The following is a 7,500-nucleotide window of genomic DNA, read 5'->3' on the forward strand; positions in this document are numbered from 1 at the left end:
ACGGCGTTAACAGCGTTTCACTCCAGTTACCATCATCAAACTATTGCAAGCGGAAGGCTCTTATACTGAAGAGGCAAATGTTGACAAAGAATACCACAATTCTGACGACGGAAGCTAAAGGTTGGGTCATTCAGACACCCACTGGAAATCTGAGGAGTCTGTGTAGAGGAGAAGAGAGGACAGGCCGTACTGAGTGAGTTAACGTTCCTACAGGCTTTTCCAGCCATCCACTATGTCTAGCGCTGGGCATGAACTAAGAAGGCGCGGCTCAGTCCTCACCTGTCTTCCGCCGTTTTGATCTTCACCAGCCAAAGTAAGGCATACTTACTTACCTGTTCACACCTTGGGCTGAGTGAGGAAACAAATCGGAGTGAAGTGCTTTTTCTCAAGAACCGATCCATCATGCCGAAAAGGGGCATGGAAGCCTCATCATCACTGGTGAGCACTGGAACCGACGTCCTGTTGTCTAACCGATCTGTCCGTCCCAGTGCTTCTGTGATACGTGATGGGCGAAAAGCGCTACTGCCAACACTATGCTTATACTACTACTACTACTACTACTACTACTACTACTACTAACAACAAGAACAAGAACAAGAACAATAATAATAATAATAATAATAATAATAATAATAATAGTACTGTACATTTATATAGCGCCCTTTCTCACTAAGAGCTCAGGGCGCTTTACATGAAAGAAAAAAAATATTACAAGTAACATAAAACATTCATGGCCACTCTTTCTCAAAAAAACCCCTCCCCCCACTCACACTCTCCCTTTCCCACTCTACATACATCCAAAGTGAGCTGACATGGGTGGTGTTGGAGAAAAGGAAGCTGAGAGTACTTATAGATAGGTTTTTAAAAAGATGAGTCTTTAGTGATGAGCGAAAAGCAGAAAATTTAATAGAATCAGATGCACGGATATGATAAGGAAGGTTGTTCCAGATGTGAGGAGCAGCAAAGAAGAAAGAACGTTCACCATAGAATTATACAAATAATTGTTGTTGAACAACTGACACACAGACAGAAAACCCATCTGTGGATGACAATTTTCTGGATAATATGTGTTTGGAGAAAATTGTTTGTCAAGAGAAAAAAACAACAACAACAAAAACCCGAAAAAAAAAAGAAAGAAAACCCCCCCAAAACCCCCAAAAACCCAACCTTTCTCGATAGTTGATCTCCGAAAAACAAAATTGCATGAGTTGTTTCTGGAGATATTATCTCTGGGGAACAGCTCTCTGGACAGTCTATCTTTGGAGGATACATTTCTGAACATTCTGTCTCCGGTGAATGGCTTTCTGAAACAGGTTTCTTGGCAGGTTACCTCTGGAGAATCAATTTCTGGGCAGTTGTGTCTCTGGATAACATGTTTTTTTTTCTGGACAATTTATATCTGGGTAACATATATCTGGTCGGTTTATCTCTGGATAACTGGATAGCAGACTTATGGGATTTCGGGATAGTTTATATCTCTGGATAACATATTTCTGGACACTTTATCTCTGGATAACTGGATAACAGATTTCTAGATAGTTTTTGTCTCTGGATAACATATTTCTGAGCAATTTATTTGTGGATAACAGCTTTTGATGTGGCACAGCTCTGGAGAGAACGTTGCAGTAACCATACTCCCAGACACCAAGAAGTTTTCTGGATAAGTTAGCCCGGGCAACGGATTTGTCGACAAGCTGCCCATAATTACAGGAATTCTGGACAAAATATCCGCGAATAGAATTTCCCTTCCTAGACAGTGCACTGTGTAGACTTTCTTTTATAATCTTAACTGGATATGTGTGGACCAAAACAAAAACAAAAAAAAAAGCACACCCTCACACACATATTTTTCATGTCAATGGAGTGAAGAAAAAGGACAACGTTTTCTCATTCATATCATGAGGAGTATCTCCCATAGATATCCCCTCCTCTCCCCCCCCCCCCACCTCCTCTCCCTCCCATCTCCCCATACAGTGGGGACCGGGGGCCCCGTGGGTCCCATGGGAGAGTCACATTCAGGAGGCAGGGCGAGTGACGGGTGGGGGTGGGGAGGGGAGTGTGGACGTGAGGAGAGGGAGGGTGGTAGTGGTTGTCAGTGGTACTTTGTTCGTTGGTCTTTGTCTGTCTGTCTGTTTCTCTCTCTCTCTCTCTCCCTGTCTCTAGGTCTTTGTCTCTCTCTCTCTCTCTCTCTCTCTCTCTCTCTCTCTCTCTCTCCCTCTCTCTCCTGTCTCTAGGTCTTTGTCTCTCTCTCTCTCTCTCTCTCTCTCTCCCTCTCTCTCCCTGTCTCTAGGTCTTTGTCTCTCTCTCTCCCTCTCTCTCCCTGTCTCTAGGTCTCTCTCTCTCTCTCTCTCCCCCTCCCTCTCTCTCCCTCCCTCTCTCTCTCTAACACGTACATACATTCAACTCTCTCTCATCCTCCTTTCCCTCCCTCCCTTTCTATCTCTTTCTTTCTCTTCCCCCTCTCTGTCTCCCATCTGTCTCCCCTCCTCTTCGTGATTTCAATGTTTTCACTCTCAAAACAAGTACAACAAAAGAAGTATGTCTGTGGGCATTTTATAGCTTCTCTTTCTCTTTCTCTCTCTTTCTCTCTCTGACTCTCTGTATCTCTCTTTCTCTTTCCCCACCCCTCTGTGACTTAATCGTTTTCTCTCTCAAAACCAGTTCGACAAAACGAAATATGTCCCAGAGGCATTTTATAGCTTCTCTCTCTTCCCCCTCTCTCTTCTCTCTCCCCCCCGCTCTCTCTCAATAACACACATAACACACACACACACACACACACACACACACACACACACACACACACACACACACACACACACACACACACTCCACTCTAGCTCTCTTTCTCCTTTTTCTCCCCCTTCTCTTCCTCTCTCTGCCATTCTCTCTCATCTCTTTCTCTCTCTTTCTTTCCCTCTCTATCTCTCCCCGCCACCCGCTCTCTCTCTCTCTCTCTCTCTCTCTCTCTCTCTCTTCTCAAAACTGGTGCAACAAAAGAAACATATACCAAAGGCAGTTTTGTTGCCTCTCTGTCTGTCTCTTGTCTTTCTCTTTATTTCTCTCTCGGGGCCTGTCTGTCTGTCTGTCTGTCTGTCTCTCTCTTCCCCCTCTTTCTTTTTCTCACCCCCCGCCCTTTCCTGATTTAATTGTTTGCTTTCTCAAAACTAGTACAACAAAAAGAAACATGTCCCAGAGGCATTTTATAGCTTCTCTCTCTCTCTCTCTCTCTCTCTCTCTCTCTCTCTCTCTCTCTCTCTGTGTCTCTTTCAACAATAATCAGGATAAACTTTGCAGCTTATGTGCAGTCACGGAGGATGAGGAACATGTAATTTGTGTTTGTCCTTTGTATTCCGAAATTAGAGAGAAATACCTGGACTATTGTAGCATACAATCTCCACCACAATTGCTAAAATGTGACAGCATGCTTAAAACTAGGAACCTAGGAATTTATATCTTTTATGCATTGAAAATTCGAAACAATTTCGTAGGTATTATAGATGAGTAATGCCCTATGTACTGGCTGTCAGTTGTGAAAATAACTGAATGAAAATCTGTAGGTTTAGGAAATTCCACTTTCTTGCATGCATGGCTTGTTTCATGTTTTCGTTTTTCCTTAATAGGCATTCTACATTGTTCTTTTTGTTTCTAGAGGCCGGAGGCCTATGGAATAAAATTTTGTTCTTGTTCTTGTTCTTGTTCTCTCTCTCTGTCTTTCTCTCTCTGTGTGTCTGTCTGTCTGTTAGTCCGTCTGTCTCTTTCTCTGTCTGTCTGTCTGTCTCTCTGTCTCTCCCACCCCCCTCTGTCTCTCCCTATCGCTCTCCCACCATCTTTCCTTTGTCAGGACTAATATAGTAGTTAATGCCCTGGAGGGTTTTAGAGTTAACTCGAGGCACAGTCTTAGGGCGGTTTTGCAGCCCCATTACAAAGAGGTGACGATCGTCCCCAAGACACACTTCAAGTGGTGCTCTATCCCTCCTGGACATGATAGTTGCAGGCTCTGTCGGGAGAGGGGGTATGGGGGGGTGGGGGGGGGCAGGAGTGGGTGGTTGGGTGGGGAAGGGAGGGGTAACTATACTGGTGGGGGAGGGAGGGAGGCAGGAGTGGGTGGTTGAGTGTGCAGCATATACTTAGAGCACGTAAAAGAACCCACGGCAACAAAACGGCTGTTCCAGGCAAAATTCTGTAGAAAAATCCACTTCGATAGGAAAAGCAAATAAAAACTGCACGCAGGGAAAAAAAAAAAGTAAAAAAATGGGTGGCGCTATAGTGTGACGACGCGCTCTCCCTGGGGAGAGCACCCCGAATTTCAGACAGAGAAATACAAATACAAATAAAACACACACACACACACACACACACACACACACATATATATATATATATATATATAGAGAGAGAGAGAGAGAGAGAGAGAGAGAGAGAGAGAGACAGAGACAGACAGAGACAGACACACACACACACACACACACACACACACAAACAAAGACAGAGACACAGATAGAGAGACAGAGACAGAGACACACACACACACACACACACACACACACAGAGAGAGAGAGAGAGAGAGAGAGAGAGAGAGAGAGAGAGAGAGAGAGAGAGAGAGAGAGAGAGAGAGATCAATCTGTTCATCTATTCCTTTGACGCATCCTTTGCTTCATTCTATTTTCCCGTCTGTCCATGTTCCTCCCACTGTTCGCTGGGAAACTTGGTGGTGGTGGTGTGTGTGTGGTCCCACAGGGAATATTCACCCCTTGCACCTTCTCGTACACAGTCTAATTTTCATTCGTTCATTTATTCATTAATCAAAATCATTCAGCCAGTTTTCCTTCTTCTGTCCGTTCCTGGCCTTCGTCGGCAGCACTCAGTGCAGCCCTCAGAATTTAAACGAGCAAAGATAAAAAAAAAAAAAAAAGCTATTCAACTTACCGCTGCCACCAGCTAGCAAGTCATGTCCACGTACAGCGACTGAATTGATATGTTGAATAGGGAATTGCGCCTTGTCTTCTCTCTCTTTTCTTCTCTCTCTGTGTCTCCTTCTCTGTCTCTGCCTCTCTCTCTCTCTGTCTCTCTTTCTCTGCCTCTGCCTCTCTCTCTCACCCCCCCCCCCTCTGTCTGTCTCTGTCTGTCTGTCTCTTCCCTCTATTTTTTCCCTTTCGTTCTCTCTCTCTCTTTTCTTTCTTTCTCTCCATGTCTCTGTCTCTCTGTATCTGTCTTTCTCTCTCTCTCTTTCCTTTCTTTTTCTCTCTCAGTGTCTCCGTAAATCCTCCTCCCCCCTGTCTCTCCTTTGTCTCTCTCTGTTTCTCTCTCCTTTCTCTCTCTCCCTCTCTCTCTCCTTCCTTTCTCCCCCCTCTCTCCTTTCTCTCTCCTCTCTCTCTCCTCTCTCTGTCTCTCCCTCCCTCCCTCTCTCCCTAACGTCAGTTAACAAGACAAAAGAACCAAAGAGCAAAAGCCAGCACAGACTCGTGGAAGGCTTGCAGGGGTCTCCTCCTTCTTTAATGAAGACTGACGCTGACATCGGATAAGAAAAAAACAAAGAAACAAAAGAAACGGCGGAAAAAAACAAACAAAAAACCTCCGTTTCTCTCCCCTCCCCCAAAGGGACGTCACTGAGTGCGCTTGATCAACCTCGAACACATCACACTCCCCACCCCCCGGCTTCCCCCCCCCCCACACACACACACCTCCTCCCCGCCACAACGTCCGTTAACAAAGCAATCACACTTTGCCTATCTGTACACTGACACGGAACAAAAAAAATCAGGAAGGCAGAAGAAGAAGAAGAGGAGTAGGAGGAGAAGAAAAAGCAGAAGAAGAGGAGGAGGAGAGGAGAAGGAAGACGAAGAAGAAGAGGAAGAGGAGAAGAAGAAGAAAAAGAAGGAGGAGGAGGAGTAGAAGAAGAAGAAGAAGGAGAAGAAGAAGAAAAAGAAGGAGGAGGAGGAGGAGACGACTACGACGACGACGACGACGATGATGATGATGATGATGAAGAAGAAGAACTAATGGAGAGAAAAAGAAGAGAAAGAACATGAAGAAGAAGAAGAAGAAGAAGATGAAGGGAATGGAGGAAATGAAGAAACAGAAAGAAAAGAAACGGAGAAAGATGGGGAAGAGAAAAAGGAGAGAGAAGCAGAAGTATTCACAGAGAGAGAGATAGACAGAGACAATGACACAGAGAGACAGACAGACAAACAGACAGAGACAGAGACACACAGAGAGGCTGTGTGCAAGGGGTTGACGAAAAAAGATGAGAGAGGAAAACAACTTTGACATAGGTGAAGACGGAAGTGGGGCCTCTGCATTTCCTGTTGGCTTCGAAAGAGAGGAGAGAGAGAGAGAGAGAGAGAGAGAGAGTGTTTGTTTTTGTTTGTGTTTGTTTGTGTGTGTGTGTGTGTGTGTGTGTGTGTGTGTGTGTGTGTGTGTTTGTTTGTTTGTGTGTGTGTGTGTGTGTGTGTGTGTGTGTGTGTGTGTGTGTGTGTGTGTGTGTGTGTGTGTGTGTGTGTGTGTGTGTGTGTGTGTGTGTGTGTGTGTGCATATTTGTTTGCGATTTCGACTCTGTATTTACCTTGTATGTTAGCAACGGAATGAGCAACAACAACAATAAGGTTATGCCTGGACATCCCAACACAAATTTCAATTGATCTTATCAAATGAGCCCACAGTATAATGCACTGACGAAAAACCGTTGAGGTAAACCTCCCCCCCCCCCTCTCCCTTTCTTTTTTTTCCGTTCTCTCTCTCTTTCTTTCTCCGTCACCCCCCCCCCCTCTCTTTCTCTCTAAGATATATAGCGACAAAATTTAGGTTGCGTGTATCTGATTTGGCTATACATTATTATAGATACAGAGAACATAATGAAAGAGAATGTAAAACATTCAAGGAAGATGAATTACATTTTGTTTTATGCTGCCCAGCCCTTAGTGAGATCAGACTAATGTTTATTCCACACACGTACTACCAATATCCGTGTGCCTCTAAGCTAAAGTCTTCTGATGTCATCCACAAGACAAAAGTGACGCACATAATCCATCGTGTTTCTTACATAACGCGTTCGAACTTAGAGGAATTGTAAAATCGTGTGGTATGTCATGAACTATTGTTTCTCATTTCAAGTGTTATTTTGTTGAAATCTGATTTTGTTCTTGAAAGTCTTGTAATAGTATTTGTTCACTCACCCCTTCATGAGGGGCCATGGCCTGATGAATAAACCATTTGCATTGGCATTGGCTCTCTCTCTCTCTCTCTCTCTCTCTCTGCGTGTGCGCATCGATTTGTACAAATCTAGCTTTGCACTTTTTGGACCATCTGTTTGGAACTTTCTTCCTTCGTTCATTAAGACGTGTGATTCATTACGTTCCTTCAAATCAAGCATACGAGAACTTCTGCTCCACAAACAATAGGCCCACAAAGCTTTTTTTTTTCTTTTTTTTTTAACCAGCTAAAAAAGACAAAAAAATCATGCTTTTTGTAAAGTTTGTATCTATACCTACATGCAGTGAA

At 44.1% G+C, this 7,500-nt stretch overlaps 1 protein-coding gene across 1 annotated transcript in view; it reads left to right on the forward strand.

The window, feature by feature from the left end:
* Positions 1 to 7,500, forward strand: part of LOC143296728 (uncharacterized) — a 239,560-nt gene that overhangs the window by 75,232 nt on the left and 156,828 nt on the right. The gene's annotated exons all lie outside the window — the stretch shown is intronic.

Source organism: Babylonia areolata, chromosome 21 (assembly GCF_041734735.1).
Source record: "Babylonia areolata isolate BAREFJ2019XMU chromosome 21, ASM4173473v1, whole genome shotgun sequence".
NCBI classification, from domain to species: Eukaryota; Metazoa; Mollusca; class Gastropoda; order Neogastropoda; family Buccinidae; genus Babylonia; species Babylonia areolata.